Raw genomic sequence first — 15204 nt, 5'->3', positions numbered from 1 at the left:
CTAGCTACAAAATTTGTAGCGGTAGCTGTAGCTGCACTACATTTCTTAAATTGTAGTTGTAGCGGTAGCGAAGCTACAAAATTCCTGTAGTTGTAGCGAAAATTTCGCTACAGCTACATTTTTTTCTCAGCATTTTGAGGTAATTTTTTAATGTGGTAACGGCGTCAAAAATAAATTAATCATATTTCTTACTTTTGCAGGAGACTCAAAAAGACAAAGTCCATTACATGCAAATACAGATAATCTAGATTATAAATATCTTTATATCGCAGATTATAAATATCTGCGTAATTTATTTCATTAGCATCTGAATAATTCTAATATTCAGATAACTAACTGACATATATGAATATATTCCGGCTAATAGCCATTTATTTTAGCTGCAACGCTATTTTGGGGAGGATCATGCCTCATTTGCTACACCGCCAGGAAAAAAATGCCCCGTTTGTGCCACCCCTGGAACAAATCCTGTGGATATCGATGGCGTAACAGACAGCAAAATATCGAAAATTACTGTGTAAAACCCAACTTACAGTGCAAAAACGGGCGATCCATTTTCTACTAATCTGACAAAGCAATAGTGCCAGCAATCAATGATTCAGTTCGTTAACAGCATTGATCATTGTCAGTGTATAGGATCACACCGGCAAGAAATTATTGTTACAAGAACGATAGTGTTTCTGGAATTACAATTATTTTGGTCATAATGTTTGTTCGCAAATTTGAAAATTGCAATATGTTTAGAACAGTCGGGTTTACACATCAGTTTCCTCAATATATTTTATCATATTGTAAAAAGAACGTTAAAGTTATTGACTTTTCTGCAGAAATGAAATTTTTTTGTTAAAATACACAGTTTTCAAATTTATGTGTTTTTCCTACTTTTGCGTCCCTTTTCGGTAACTTTTTCTAATCTGGCAATGAGGATGCATTATTTATTTAGTTATTTTCTTATCTATGGCCGTTTTCTGCCACTTTTGGCAAATTGTGAGAATGGGGACGAATGATGAGCAGAGTGAGGAATGGAGGAGCAGGAGGATCCCATCTTCAACAACTAGGAGACTTTCCTAGTGTTTGTTTTGAGTCCACTTTATGCACAAATCAGCTGATCGAGACTGATACGAACCATAATGTGTCCTCCGCTGGGTATCGAACCTGGGGCCCTTTGAATACAAGGTGACAATTACGATTTCCACTTTGTCTTCGGGAAAGCATTTACAACAGAAAAACTTACGTAAAGCATTGTTCCACCTGTTTCTCATTTATACCATTAGAAGCATCTCCCAGCTATCCTCAAGGTTCGAGCAAATATCCGCCATCCCCCAAATAACATTCTGTTTAAGTTAAGAAGATTAAATTGCTAAATATCACATTTTTATCTTATTCCCATTTTGTGCAACACGTTCTAGTTAATTTCGATACATGTGATATTCCAATTATTTTTTAAAAAAATCTGTCACATAAATATTTTTCAAATGACAATAAGAACATCACGAATACGTGTAAGACCTAGATTTTTGAATTGATATGCCACTTACAAAGGTATTTTATTCTCAAACACTTTATTAAAAATATGTAACTGAAGTAACACTGCTATAAAAATTATAGAATGAAGGGAATCATGGTAATAAATAACAGAATCTATTTTTCAGAACGTACAACTATCATACTAGGGCTTCTTTTGAATGGCCATGTAGTTGTTTAAGTTTTAAATACAGAAGTAGCGCAAAAGTAGCGAAGTAGCGAGTAGCGAACAGGAGTAGCGTAGCGAGCTACTTTTTGGTAAATGTAGTTGTAGCTGTAGCGAAGCTACATTTTGGAAGAGTAGCTGTAGTTGTAGCGAAGCTACTTATAAAATGTAGCGTTCTGAACACTGTATACCTTAATGGAACATAATGCATGCCTTAATGGAACATTGTTCTGTGGCATCATTTAACAAATAAATACATTTTAGGGCATCACTAAGCTACAATTTTGTAATAAAATCTTTGAATTATAGTCCATGGTTGAAGATGGAGTGTCTGAATGGACTATCGCAAATATTTTTAATGTTATTGAACAACCCTGATTTCAAATTCACGACTTCTGAATCACTCTGTATTAACCTCGCTTCAGTCGAAACACCCTCACAGAATTCTAAACCTCAGGGCTCTCACAGGCTACTAAATCCAGTTTCTCACAGACTACCAAGCTCAGACTTGGTTGCAAGATAATGACGTCTTCTTTTTCTAGGTCAACATATCTTCCTCTCGTTCAATCGCTCATCAAAATTCTGGAGCGTCTACTGGGACTTGGGTAAATTATGTCCAATCCAGCAAATTGCTGATCCGTGTATGGCTGTAAACGAACGAGACGCGAACTTGTTGCAATGACACGAAAAGCACAATACTCTCAATTTGATGCTACTTGTTTTCATGAATTATTTATGTCTGCACTAACATCTGAAAAGTGTTTACTGGTTTAATGTCCTTGGAGTTTCCCTTTGGTATAAAATAGCTACGAGAAAGGCTCCCAGTTGTCTAGCGTCTTCACCGGGACAATTTTCCACATTTATAGCCCTTCTTAACTGCACAGACAGCAAACAGTTTTTTTTAAAGCTGATGGATTACTTTCTCGTGGAAATTAGCTCAATGTGTGCAATGTTGCCAGCTCCTATCGCTTCAAGATTTAATGAATCTAACGTGCAGAGTGTTAGCATTTGTGTCCGATCAGGTAAGAAATGTAAAGCTGACTTTGTTACGTTTGATACGGTGATATGAACGTTTCTTATGCTCGAAAATTTTCGTTTGATCTATAGGTTGAGCCCTTCATAAATTTGCACAAAACGACAGTTTTAATTATCTTTATTCCTCAACTGGCTTTTCCACGAGGTTTTCAAATGATAATTAAAACTAAATTGACGCATGTGTGCAGAATTAATTGTTCCTCAACTGGCTTTTACACGAGGGTTTAAAATGATAATTTAAATTAAATTGACGCATGTGTGCAGAATAAATTTCACAAAACTGTTAAAACTAAGGTATTTTCCACAGAAGCTCATCTACTTCTAATTGACGTCATTTAACAGTGTTTATTTGATATTTCGAAACGTCCCACCTCTACAATTGCCATCTTATCTACTAGCATTTATATTTAACACTACTCCCCTCCTTCTCATACTATTTTACTAGCCCCTACAAGAGCTATCTATAACAATAGAGAAAATTGGAATATGTAGAACTGCAGCCATAGTAAGAAATGGCAGGTTCACCTTGCCCAAGAAGTTTAAAGCAAAACAGTCTGCAAGGAAGATCTTTGCTTCATTTTCATGGTATTAGCACGGCGTGTTTTTTGTAGATTACCTTCCCAAGGGCCAGACAGTTAATGCAGAGTCCCACACATCGAAACTCACCCTGCTGAAGGAGATTCTAAAGCAGAAACGCCGAGATAAGCTCAAAAAGATAATTCTGTTCCTCCAAGATAATGAGCCTGCTCATCGACCATTGCAAACACACCTGAAACTGCTTAAGTTGGGCTTTCAATGTGTTGATGATTTCCCCGATCTGGCTCCTCAGACTGACTACCTTCTCCTACTCCAACTCCAAAAGCACCTGAACGGACGCCATTCTGTACACAATAAGGAGGTGACCACTGCCGCGGAACGTTAGTGTGAGGAGCAAACTTCACATTTTTTTTAAAGCGGTCTGCACAAGTTGAAGCATCGTGCTAGAAAGTGTATTGAGCTTCGAGAGGAATACGTTAAGTAACTGTGAAATTTCATCATTCCAACTGCATTAATTCTGGGTCGGCCCACGAACTTTTCAGCAGACTCTAGTATGTGTGCAAAGAGGCAAACAAGAATTTTGAATTTGAATTTGGATTAATTTTCTTGGGGTGCGTCAGCACTGAGGCTATTTTGCACCCGTGACTCTATACGGGGTCCAGCCCCTTATCATAACAATAATAAAAGCGTGTCTGAAAACTAAAATTTCCTTACCTTGGTTAAAAACTGAGGCTAAATAAAGCGCTCAGCACAAATAAGGACAAAACGCAGGACGACATGGGGCCAGTCGCCAGAGCCTCGTTAGTCTGCAGTCCTGGGTGTACTACGTGGAAGTGGCAAACAAGAATCAGACCTACAGTTTTAAGTAGGCTCTGAGCGAAAATGCATCCGTTTGTGAAATGTAGCCTTCATTACAAGATAAATGCTTAAACAGTTAAGCTATCCGCAACTTACTTGTTAAAACCTGACTTTAAAAGTATCATTCCTAACAGATTCTTGCAGTTATGCTTATCTCACTTTGATATCCGGGAGTGTCATCCTTGTCTGTGCAAGATATTAATGAAAAATCAAGATATGGAATCTTGAAATCCATACAACGTTTAGAAAACTGCAAATTTTATGTAGCTTATCTATAAAAATATTTCTAAAATCGATGGGAAGAGACTGACACAGTTTCAATCGGCATGAACATACATTGCTACACGATATTGAAATCGGCCTTGGTTTTTACCTTCAGGCAAATCTTCGCTATCATCACATCACTCATGTTATTCTGATGAGATAAGATAAGTACGAAGGTGCTTTCCTTTAAAGTTATAATCTTTCCTACAGTGTTGCCAGTGCACGCATATTGGAAAGAAATACAAATGGTGCGAGAAATCTGCTAGAGTCATTTATGCACTAAAATATGATTTTATACTGCTTTACTTCGGTTAGTAGCGTTTCAGAGCTTCATTAACCAGTTGATTGATTGAATTGGTGCTTTAAGTCCACTTTATGCACACTAAGGCTAATAGAGACTGAACCTACAATTTAAAGTGGGATCCGAACCACTATGTGCCTCTACCGGGCATCGAACCCGGGACCTATAGGCCTATATTTTCATTACTTGAGTGGGTTCGTGCTGGCTGGTGAAGGGGTTACCATCCCCCCATTTTCAACCAGCATTCTTCAAAATATACCACTGTCTACTAAAAAGAGAAGTCACAAGTCATCGATGTTAGTTCATCATTCTTGCAGGAATAATATAAACTTCAATCAAGCTTCTTGTTTGCGTACACAACTTGACATTAAATTATTGTTTTAATTTAATTTCTTTCTGCATTGTAATATGTTAATCATCCAAGACGGAAGTGCTTCAGTGTGAAGAAATTTATTATTCTAGCCCCGTAGGACCTATATTTTAATTAGTGAATATGGAATGGGGAACAAAAACAAAGGGAACAGACTTCATGTGACAAAAATGAATTTTTTTTTTCAGTCTTGGTGAATTTAAGCATGTCATAGAATGGTTATTTTATAGATATTATTGTTTTCTGCAAGAAGAAAGAAATATTAAGAAATGCCAAATCATCACAAACATACGAACATGAACGGATTATTTCTCAGCAAGGACGTTGTGTTCAAGTAAGTTCACAGTATACAAAACTGTCAAATACGCCATTTAAGAAAACTGCATTTATATTTTCTCACCGATATGAAGACAGCGATCAATCACTCGTCTCCAACGCTACTAACACCCCTCCTCAAATTTCTTTCCTTCAAAACATTTCACAAGAGTCCAATTTATGGTCATTTTGGTGCTAAATATGCCTTTACAGGCCCCAAAATTACCTTATACAACCTAGATTTAAAATTCTGGATAAAACTATTAGTAATTGAAAAAAGTTTTTTATATTCCATTTGTGTGTGTCCTGTATTGGCAAAGAAGAAATGCTGCAACTATTTGAGAGGCACGGAGGGGCCTTATCGCTGCCACTGGGGCAAAGCGATATTTCTGACACGTTTACCAATCCGGTCATTAAAATTCTACCTTGTACACGCACGCAATAATTGAAGTCACCTACTCTATTACTAAATGTGACAAGAATTTCACTGATTTATTCCGCTCACGACAAAACGACCATTGGGTTGTTTCGCCGAAGTCGGAAGGCGGATGCAAATTCTCCAGCCGTTGAAAACATCACTCTATAGAGGGAACAAATAAGCTTGTACACTTCCGGGTCTGTCCTTTCAAGCAAAAGGAACAATAGAAAGAAAGGGGGTAAAAAAAAGAAAGGAACGAAAACAAAACGATATGCTGTGGTCAGCGTCCCAGTCAATATATCTTTCTCGCTTTCCAATCACGTTCTCCGAAAAACCAATATTGCCAGACACTATACCCTATTCACCACCACCGTGGGCTTTCAAAACGTACCAAACTTGTGCGCGCAAAGCGAAATTTCTCCGACGAAACAAGGGAGATAGGGATTTGTTTATAGGTTGGCCAATTCACAACTTCCTGTTTTGCGAAGCGTTAATTCGAAATGCAAATTTGCCGTGGCACATCTCTACCCACTGCTCGAATAACATTAGTGTTGGTTTCTCGTGAGATTTTCGCGTTAGTTAAGTTGAAATCCCGCTAGGGGGTGTTATGTAACTTCAGCCTTGTTGGCTTGAATAGGAAGCACACATGTCGCGAGTTCGTATGTAACACGGATTTTCATTAATTTTGGTGCAAGGCGGAAGCTTCATGTTGCTGGATTACTCAATCTTATGAGATTTTCGAAAGGTCGGTGACCTGTTAGTTTCTAGCATATTCCATTCGTTTTGAACATGTCCTGTTTGAACCACTCGCGTGTGATCAACAGTGAATACCCAAATAATATTGTTACTAACCAGATTTTAGGACCTGAAAAGCTGAATACGTAAAGAGCCCTCTGCAATCTCGCTTTTTATATGAAGCTGAGTTAAATGCCAAGAACAGCCTAGTCCTGTGACGTCACGAAAACTGGTGTGAGGAGGCATGAAGTTTCACGAAGGTTTCGAAGTGAACGTGGAAGCGATTCTTTCCGCTCATTTGATTCATACGAATTAAATAAGTGAAATAAAACCTGTCTAAATGGAAATGTGCGTAAAACGTTCAATAGAATCAAACTCCATAAATTGTTGATTGAAGTTGAAAATATTTATTCATATAAATTTCAGACGAGGATTTGCAGAAATATATTAATTCACATTTTGTATATTACATTCGATTCCCTCATTATTATCATACTGTTAGTGTGCATGTGTTTTATTTTGTTTAGGCTACATGAAATAACTTTTTAAGAAGAAGTTCTATTACATAACCAATAATACGATGCTAACCGGTTCGGTGGCCGAAATGTCGACCTTTGTGGCCCTATTACGCTATGGATCCCGGGTTCGAATTCTGGGTAAGAAATGGATGTTGGAGTTGTCCTGAATGGGAGAAATTGAGAATATCGAGTTAAAACTTATGTGAGAAAACAGAGGAAAAGAATGACAGGGGAAACTATCGCAAAAAGAGATCGACTTTCGATCTCACCACCGAAGTTCCCGGGTTCAAATCCCGAAGTGGGTATAAGTAATCTTTACGAGTATTCCTTGATCAAATTGATCATAACATAACTCATTCCTATCGTTTCGATTAGCCAAAAGGGACTACAAAACTGACGCTAAATAATACAAATAAGATGCCATTTTTACTATAAATGTTTATATCTGAAAGAAATTCTGAATACAGAGAGAATCCATTTTATATCAGGATATCAACAGAGAGAAAAATATAAATTAACAAATGAGAAGCATGCACACATATGTAACAAGAATGAAATTAATAATAATAATAATAAAACAATAACTAGGGTATAACAAATATTAATTTCTCTTCACCTGTTTGATGCACGCATTTCTGAAAGCCTGCTTAGATGGAAGCCTGGATGATCATTTAGTGTATTGTACCTTGTTTGTAGCCTATAGAGAAATGACCTTTGTTCTAGGGATAGCCTTGAGGCTTTTGTGTAAAACAAGTTGTTGCATTTGCTGTTGGTACGTGGGATCCGGATGTGAAGATAAGGCCAGAGTTCGTTAGTGAAAAGTTGTCCATTCATGATTTTGAAAAGAAATGTTAGATCTGAAACTTGACGGAGAAGGAAAGGATCGTGAATTTGAAGAGTGGATAGAATTTCATGTTTGGAAAAGTTTGCAAGGGCTGGACATCTATGTCTGACTATTCTGATAAAAATATTTACCACTTTGTTTGTTCTCTTTATATTGCTATCACAGGCCAGTGACCAAATACAGGAACCATATTCAAGAATAGGTACAACGCACGTTGTAAAATAGGTTTTGAGGGGTGAAACATGTGTGATATCTGTAAATCTGTAAATTAGCCCAAGGGTTTTCATGGCTCTCGAAGTTATCTATGTGGTGGCTGAAAGTGAGTTTGCTGTTGTAAAAACGGGATGATTTTGTTACACAATCTATAGGATGGTGCAGTAAAATTTACCCTCAAGGTAAACCTCATAAAAACAGATTTCTCGGGATTTATTTTCAGATTCCAGTCTCTTCTCCAGCGTTCAATGTGTGTGAGATTGTCATGCATGGAACATGTGTCTTCAACTGAAGCGATGTTTTTAAATAACTTGCAGTCATCAGCATACAATAAAATTGAGCATTCTGGAGAAATATATTCACTGAATGTTGAATCTGTTTGAAAGTTTATGGATGAGTTGTGTATGAGGGACAGAGTCAAAGGCTTTAGAAAAATCTAAGTAAACGACATCCATGTCTTGCTTGGCACTCAGGCAGTTAACCGCGTTGGTGAGCAAACAAGCAAGGTTTGTGTCACATGAGGCATGAGGAAGAAAACCGAGTTGAGTGGGAGAGAGGAACGGAGTAGCATGCGCAAGGATACGATTGGAAATTATTTTTTCGGCTAGTAGTGCAAGTGCAGGAAGTAAGGAAATCGGACGATAAGAAGTAACGAGAGTTTTGTTTCCGTGTTTGAGTATAGGAACTATATTTGCTTGCTTCCATGCAAGAGGAAATACACCCTCGGAAAAACAGTTGTTAAAAATTATGCTGATTGGTTTGGATAGAATATGGGCTAATCGTTGTAGAAATATGCCAGGGATATTATTAGGAGCGTTAGCTTTAGAACATGAAAGAGATTTTAATAATTCGTGGACTTCATTGCAGTTAGTTGAGATTTGAGAGAGTGTGTAAGGAGTGATGGGCTTGACTTCAGGCAGTGCAGTAGCGGTATTATACATACAATGATTTCAATCAAGGGGTCAAGGGTTCGATTCCCGTTCGAAGCAGATTGTACAGTTCGGATCCCTATTTAAACTGAATGCTATAAGCATGTAGTGTAGTATGGTTCATGTGATGACGTCAAATAAACCTGCCTAATCATCTGACATGAGCAATCCTACACTATATGGTTACAAGGCGCAGTTTGGATTGGCGTATCTAAACAAAAAGTGGACTTTTAAAACTGTACATACCTAATTTGAGTGACGTATTACTAATTACTAACGCAATTACTGGAAAGTAACGTGTTACTTGGAACATTCCTTCCCAACTCTGAATGTAAACTGGCATTTTTAAAGACAAAGCTAAATGGGTGTGGGGATGATAACCCCTCGGCAAGCCAATGAGAACTATCAACTATCTATGGAAATTTGCATTATGAGTCTGGTTTGGCGTTATCATTAACACAACGCTGAAGAAATAAAAGGGATAACAGAAGCATCCCTTATATGAGCAAGTACGAGTGCGTCAAGTCAGAGTCATCCTTTTTTATGGCCACCAGTACATTGAGGGGAAGTAGGAGATATTTGAACTCGACCTCAGAACTAGGACTGCCAGACGTCCCGTTTTTACAGGGCGTCCCGCATTCTATAATTTGTTTTATGCCCTGTGAAAGTCTATAAGCCATATAACATTTCACTAAATGTGTATTAAAATATATAAAATATACTACTGTTGTGTGTTATTGTATAAAATATAGTTTTTATACTTCGTTCAGCGTGTGTCCCGTATTGGCAAAGCATAAATATGGCAACCTTACTCAGGACAATGACCGGGGGGGGGGGGGATTTTCCACTAGGCTATCCTAGGCTATATTCTAGGGGCCGTAAGTCCAGGGGGGCCGCACAAAAATGAGACGCAGAAGTAGCGAAGACCATCGACTATTAAAATTCCTTAATATTATGATAGTAGCAAAATAAAACAATTCAAGTCCTTTTACTTACTTTTTCATGAAAGAAGGAAGGAGTTTCTAGCGTTTAAATAATTTCTGAATCACCCCATTTTCAGTTCTGTATTTTAACCGGAGTGAAAGTCTCTACGGCAGACTGCAAAGAAGCCGCGTGAGGTCACGTAACAGTGCTCGAATGTAAAGAATTTTTCCTCGAAGAAACGAATTTGAACCAGGGCTGTTAAAGGTACAGGAATTTTAAGTAAATTCAATTTCGGTCCAGGAGAGAAAATCAGCAAGCGTAAATGGATTCTGAACCGTAAAGAACCTTCTTATCTGTACAGTATTTCAATTCGGTCCAGGAACTTATCTTCCAGAATCAATTGAAATACGGTCCATGAACCTTTATTCCGAATCAATTTAAATTCGGTCCATGAACCTTTATTCCGAATCAATTTAAATTCGGTCCAGGAACTTTTCTTCTTCAATGAAGCAATACGCAACTTGGACCGAATTTAAATTGTGCGAGGAAAAAAGGTTCCGGTCCTGAAGCGGAATCTATTAAAACTTATGGGTTCCTGGACCTTTAACCACCCTGATTTAAACATTTTGAATGCCAACAATTGTGCAGGGATATTGACGGTTGAAATCAACATCCTTGTTTCTCAGTTCGAGGCCAGCAATGTTGCGTCGGTTTCTTTCCCTTTTGTGCGTGTGCGGTCGGGAGCGTATATTCTAGGCTAGGTAGGATATCTGGGAAGCCTGAAGTGTTGAGAATAAAATACAGGAGAAAAATCGATCAGAAATTGTAGATTCATATCCGTGAAATGATGATGATGATTCTGCAGTTGGCAACCTGATTTCTTGTGAGTTGATAACTTGATTTCTTGTGAGTTGGTAACCTAATTTCTTGTGAGTTGGCAGCCTGATTTCTTGTAAGTTGGCAACCTGATTTCTTGCGAGTTGGCAACCTGATTTCTTGCGGGTTGGCAACCTGATTTCTTGTGAGTTGGCAAACTCATTTCTTAGGAGTTGGTAAACTTATTTCTATTAAGTGGCTCTAATAAGTGAAAAAATATAAGAAACAAAAATGATAACAAAACTGTTAATAGGCCCCAAACAAAGGATAACCTAGGGGCCCAAATTTTATAAATTGTCTTACATATGGCTTCACTTGAAGTCTAATGTTTTCTGCATCTGGAGCTAGGGTCAAAAACCGGAAGTGTCCCGCTGTGAGGTGACAAACACCACGAAACCTTTAAAAAGTGTCAACATAAAGATAAATCCTGACGAGAAAAGTTGTCGCTTCATCAATCAGAAAAAAAAAACATCTCGCACGTCAGAGTTCTAAAATCACGATGAACTTAACGACACAAACATGGATTCTAAAGTCTACAGCTGACGCATCAATCATGAAGATGAGAAACAATGCTTCCTGCCTTGAGAACCTATCTCGCAAAAGAGTTGAATCTTAATTTGGATGTCAGGAAACTCGCTTCGGAATCGATTAATCGCAGAAAATTCTCGCTCCTGTCACTCTGTCGAGGCGAGAAGTTCAATGAACTCCAGCCACGAAGTCGCTACCCCATGTTAATAAGAAGCAAAAGAAGGTCCTTATAAGTTTTGGGAGAACGACAAAAGCAGATATAAGTTGATGAATGGAGGTTTCTGTGCGAGGGGAAGAATTGTTTGAACCCAATTCTGAAAGGAGCTAGATGGAGTTGAGGAACAAATGATGTTAACTTCACCAAAATCGAGACAGGGGCAATGTCTGCCTGCATAGAAGATCACGCTGGCTTTTACGGACCGCACTCTAAAGCATCCATTTAGGGAAGGCCATTAATCAAATTGTGCTCCCTTGGAATCAAGATTGGGTGGATAGTGGGGAGGGCCAGTGGTGTGGCAAACGCTCCTGCGGACGGAGATACACGTGAAGCTTTTCCGGTAAAAGTAGGGCTGGGCTACACACATCCTCGATCTCGGCCATACTTGAGGGAATGTGATAAGTAGGGATCGTAAGTTGAGAAAAAATCCCTTTTCTTCCTAGTGTCCGAAGACGAGGCCCAACATAATATATGTTCATTTTGGGTCATTGTAGGCCAGAAAAAGGTGGGTTTTATTTGTCCTTTTTTGCCTTTTTCGGCTTATTGGTCCTTTTTTAGCCTTTGTTTAGGTCTTAACGGCTTTTTGTTTTTTGCAACTTCACCTCCTTTCGACTGCGTTTTTACTGCCCATTCTCAATTCGAATCATCATCAGTTCATCACCTTTTAAACATCCTTTCTGTAGTAAAGAAATGAAAAAAATATATATATTTGAACCATCCCTGAAACGAGAGAAAAACATTTTTGGACGACTGAAGCAGGTACGCGTAACTTGTCTGGAAGGTTGCGCTGTAAGTGGCAACTTTATCTTGTTTTGAAGCTTTCAGCACGGTGTATACGACCAGACAGCACGCGCCTGCAAAGATCTCAAGTCAGATAAGGAGGTGCCGCGCATATTCATTAAATATGTAATTAAATTGAAATTATTAATTAATTTGGATCACATTTATACGTACTTTTTCCGTTTTTAGGTCCTTTTTTTTAAAATATTTTTAGGTCTTTTTATAGGCCCTTTTTTTTTGGCAATTTATAGGTCTTCAGCTTCCGAGCCCTAGTGATAAGCATCACGCTCTTGTCGTCTTTACCTTCATGGTTGCCCCACATACGCACTGATTGGAGGGTGGGTGAGCCATAGAACCGCTTTACGTAGAGGAACTGTTGAAAAAAATTCCCATCTGAGGTCATCCACTCCAGATGTCATTTCAAAGGACAGATAAATTGATGTTATCTTGTGTATCATTCATGGTAACACGATTTCGGATCTTGACAGTGACGCTACACAGACCATAAGACTATCTCCACATTGTCTACAAGTAGATTATAATGGTTTATTGTGTACGTTGTCTAAGTAGCATAACCAATTACAGGAGCAGAATCTAAGGGTACGGATATTACTCTTAGAGGTGCAGTGTGTATTTCACCTAAAAACACAGCCATTTTTATATTTATCCAGTCCCATTCAAATTCATTCGTAATTGTAAATAAGAATGCACTGAGTATATTGAATTAAACAAGAAGTATTATTGATAAACGTGAAGTGTTTACACTGACTAAAACAATGTTCGTAACAGTTTTAAACTTAGTATAAGTTTGTGTCCGAGCCACTAGGTCAGTGGCGTATTCTCTATGTTAACCCGTTTACCCCCAGCAAACCAACTTTTTTCACATATATTTTTTGTACGTTTAGGTTTAATACATATGGGTAATTACTCACTATATATTATGCAAACTATCGAAACAAGCTTCTAAACCAGAATATAAGTAAATAATTAAAAGAACTTAAAGACTGGTTTATTTACGACACCTATCGTTCTCCATTGTACCCTTCTGGCGACGGGGTTTCCACCCCGGTTGTACGCGGCGAGGGCGAGTGCATGCCTGCATTGGTGTTTTATTTCCACTATACCTAATTAACATACAGGGTGTATCTTAAGTAATAGCGCAAACTGACAGAGATAAAAGTACACGATAATAGAAGCAAAAAAGTCTCAGCAAACATGGGTCCGCAAGCGAGCCTTTTCGAGATAATTGCGAATGTGTGGTTACAAGCCACCACTGACTTCATTGTTTCTAAACGGCATCCTAGTTGGTAAAATGCTAATAATGTGTGCGAATGTGTGGTTAGAAGCTGTCACTGATTGCATTTTGTAAACACCGAGTGCTTTACTTCTTGCTTGTTCCGAGGTTTGCTCTTTGTTTACAAAACAGAACATTTCAGAGAGGTGGCGTTGTAATCAAACAGGATGGATACAATCAGTACACATTCAGTGGCGAAGCGTGACATTTTTACGTTGATTTGACAAACGTCAGGGTCGATCTTTCAACGGAGAAGAGGGAGGGGGGCACAATATTTCTCTGCGATAAACGCCAAGGTCACTGCCAATTCAATGTAAAAGCTCATACCACATACCTTACGACTACAAAAGACACATAATTCTATCCCATACGACGAGAATTATTAAATATGATGGAAACTGAAATGCAAACACCTCAATTGTCGCGTTTAAAGGTAAGAAGAACCTTTATGGTTCGCCGTCAATTGTTGTTTTGATAATGAAAAGCATATTCACATCGTTCAATGTATGCTTTTCCTCTTAACAAGTGGAAATAGCAGACATTCGAGTGGTGCGCCCTGAAGTCCTCATTTTGCCATCTTTTCCTGCCTTTTCTTTTCTTCTTTTTTTTTTCAAAGAATATTGAGCCTAAGCAGAATTATGATCCTCATCACTCCTCCTTGAGCACGCCACTGGACACTCGGAAGAATCTTGATGACTCCAGCCAGACAAACCCTGCCGTGGCTGTAAACATGGGGATGGGGCTGAAAAAAGGGCCTGTTATGACCCAGACCTTCAAGAGTGGGGGAAAGTACAGGTCGTTGGACCTGTCTGCCTGTTCGGAAGCGTTCGGTTGTTCTCGGCACCGGCAGAGACCAGAGAGATTCGCTCCATTCTGCGATGAGCTGGGCCGACGAACACCATTGCTTTCAATAGGAAACTTGGCGGGAGGGTTCAGCGCGAGGAGTAGTACTGGGGCCTCATTTCGATGCGCTAAGATTAGCGAATCTCCTGCGTATTTTGAGCTGTTTCATGCTGTCGCTTGGCTTATTTCGCACAAATATGCGAGTATTCTGACTTATTATTTTTACTGCTTCTCTAAAATATATAAAATGCAATATTTTCATTATTTTGATTGGTCATCGCCGCATTTCCCGATGACCGGACGCCTTGCCTATACGGCGTACGTTTTTAGAAGCGATATCGGGCGGAGCCACGCAGAGGGTGTGTGTGGCGACCAGCCAATGGCAGGAGTGCAACGTTGTACAGTTAGGATACTGCCGTGCGCAAGTTAAACGCCGTGTTCTATAATTTTTTTTTTGCGCTCATGAAAATTTCACAAAACTCGCCATTTTAAGGTTCATCATAAGATGGGGAAAGATATTTTGAACTTGACTGTCCAAGTCCCATGAATTTCCGTCGCCTATAACTGGAGATATCGCTTGTTGAAGAAACACGGGAAACAGCACGTCTCAACACATACACATAAACAATAACCCTTTTAATTTCCTTCTGTCTGTTTTATTTTATGTTGCCAACCGTGTTGAAGCCGCTGAGTTGTTGTGTCTTAGAAAAGCTAT

At 38.7% G+C, this 15204-nt stretch overlaps 1 protein-coding gene across 1 annotated transcript in view; it reads right to left on the bottom strand.

Moving 5' to 3' along the window:
* The window catches only part of LOC145987960 (uncharacterized), a 120577-nt gene that overhangs the window by 68866 nt on the left and 36507 nt on the right, over nt 1-15204 (bottom strand). The gene's annotated exons all lie outside the window — the stretch shown is intronic.

Source organism: Lepisma saccharinum, chromosome 5 (genome assembly GCF_977018435.1).
Source record: "Lepisma saccharinum chromosome 5, izLepSacc3.1, whole genome shotgun sequence".
Classification (NCBI taxonomy): Eukaryota; Metazoa; Arthropoda; class Insecta; order Zygentoma; family Lepismatidae; genus Lepisma; species Lepisma saccharinum.
The sequence above is the reverse complement of the archived record's forward strand: the minus strand, read 5'-3'. Positions and strand labels throughout refer to the sequence as shown.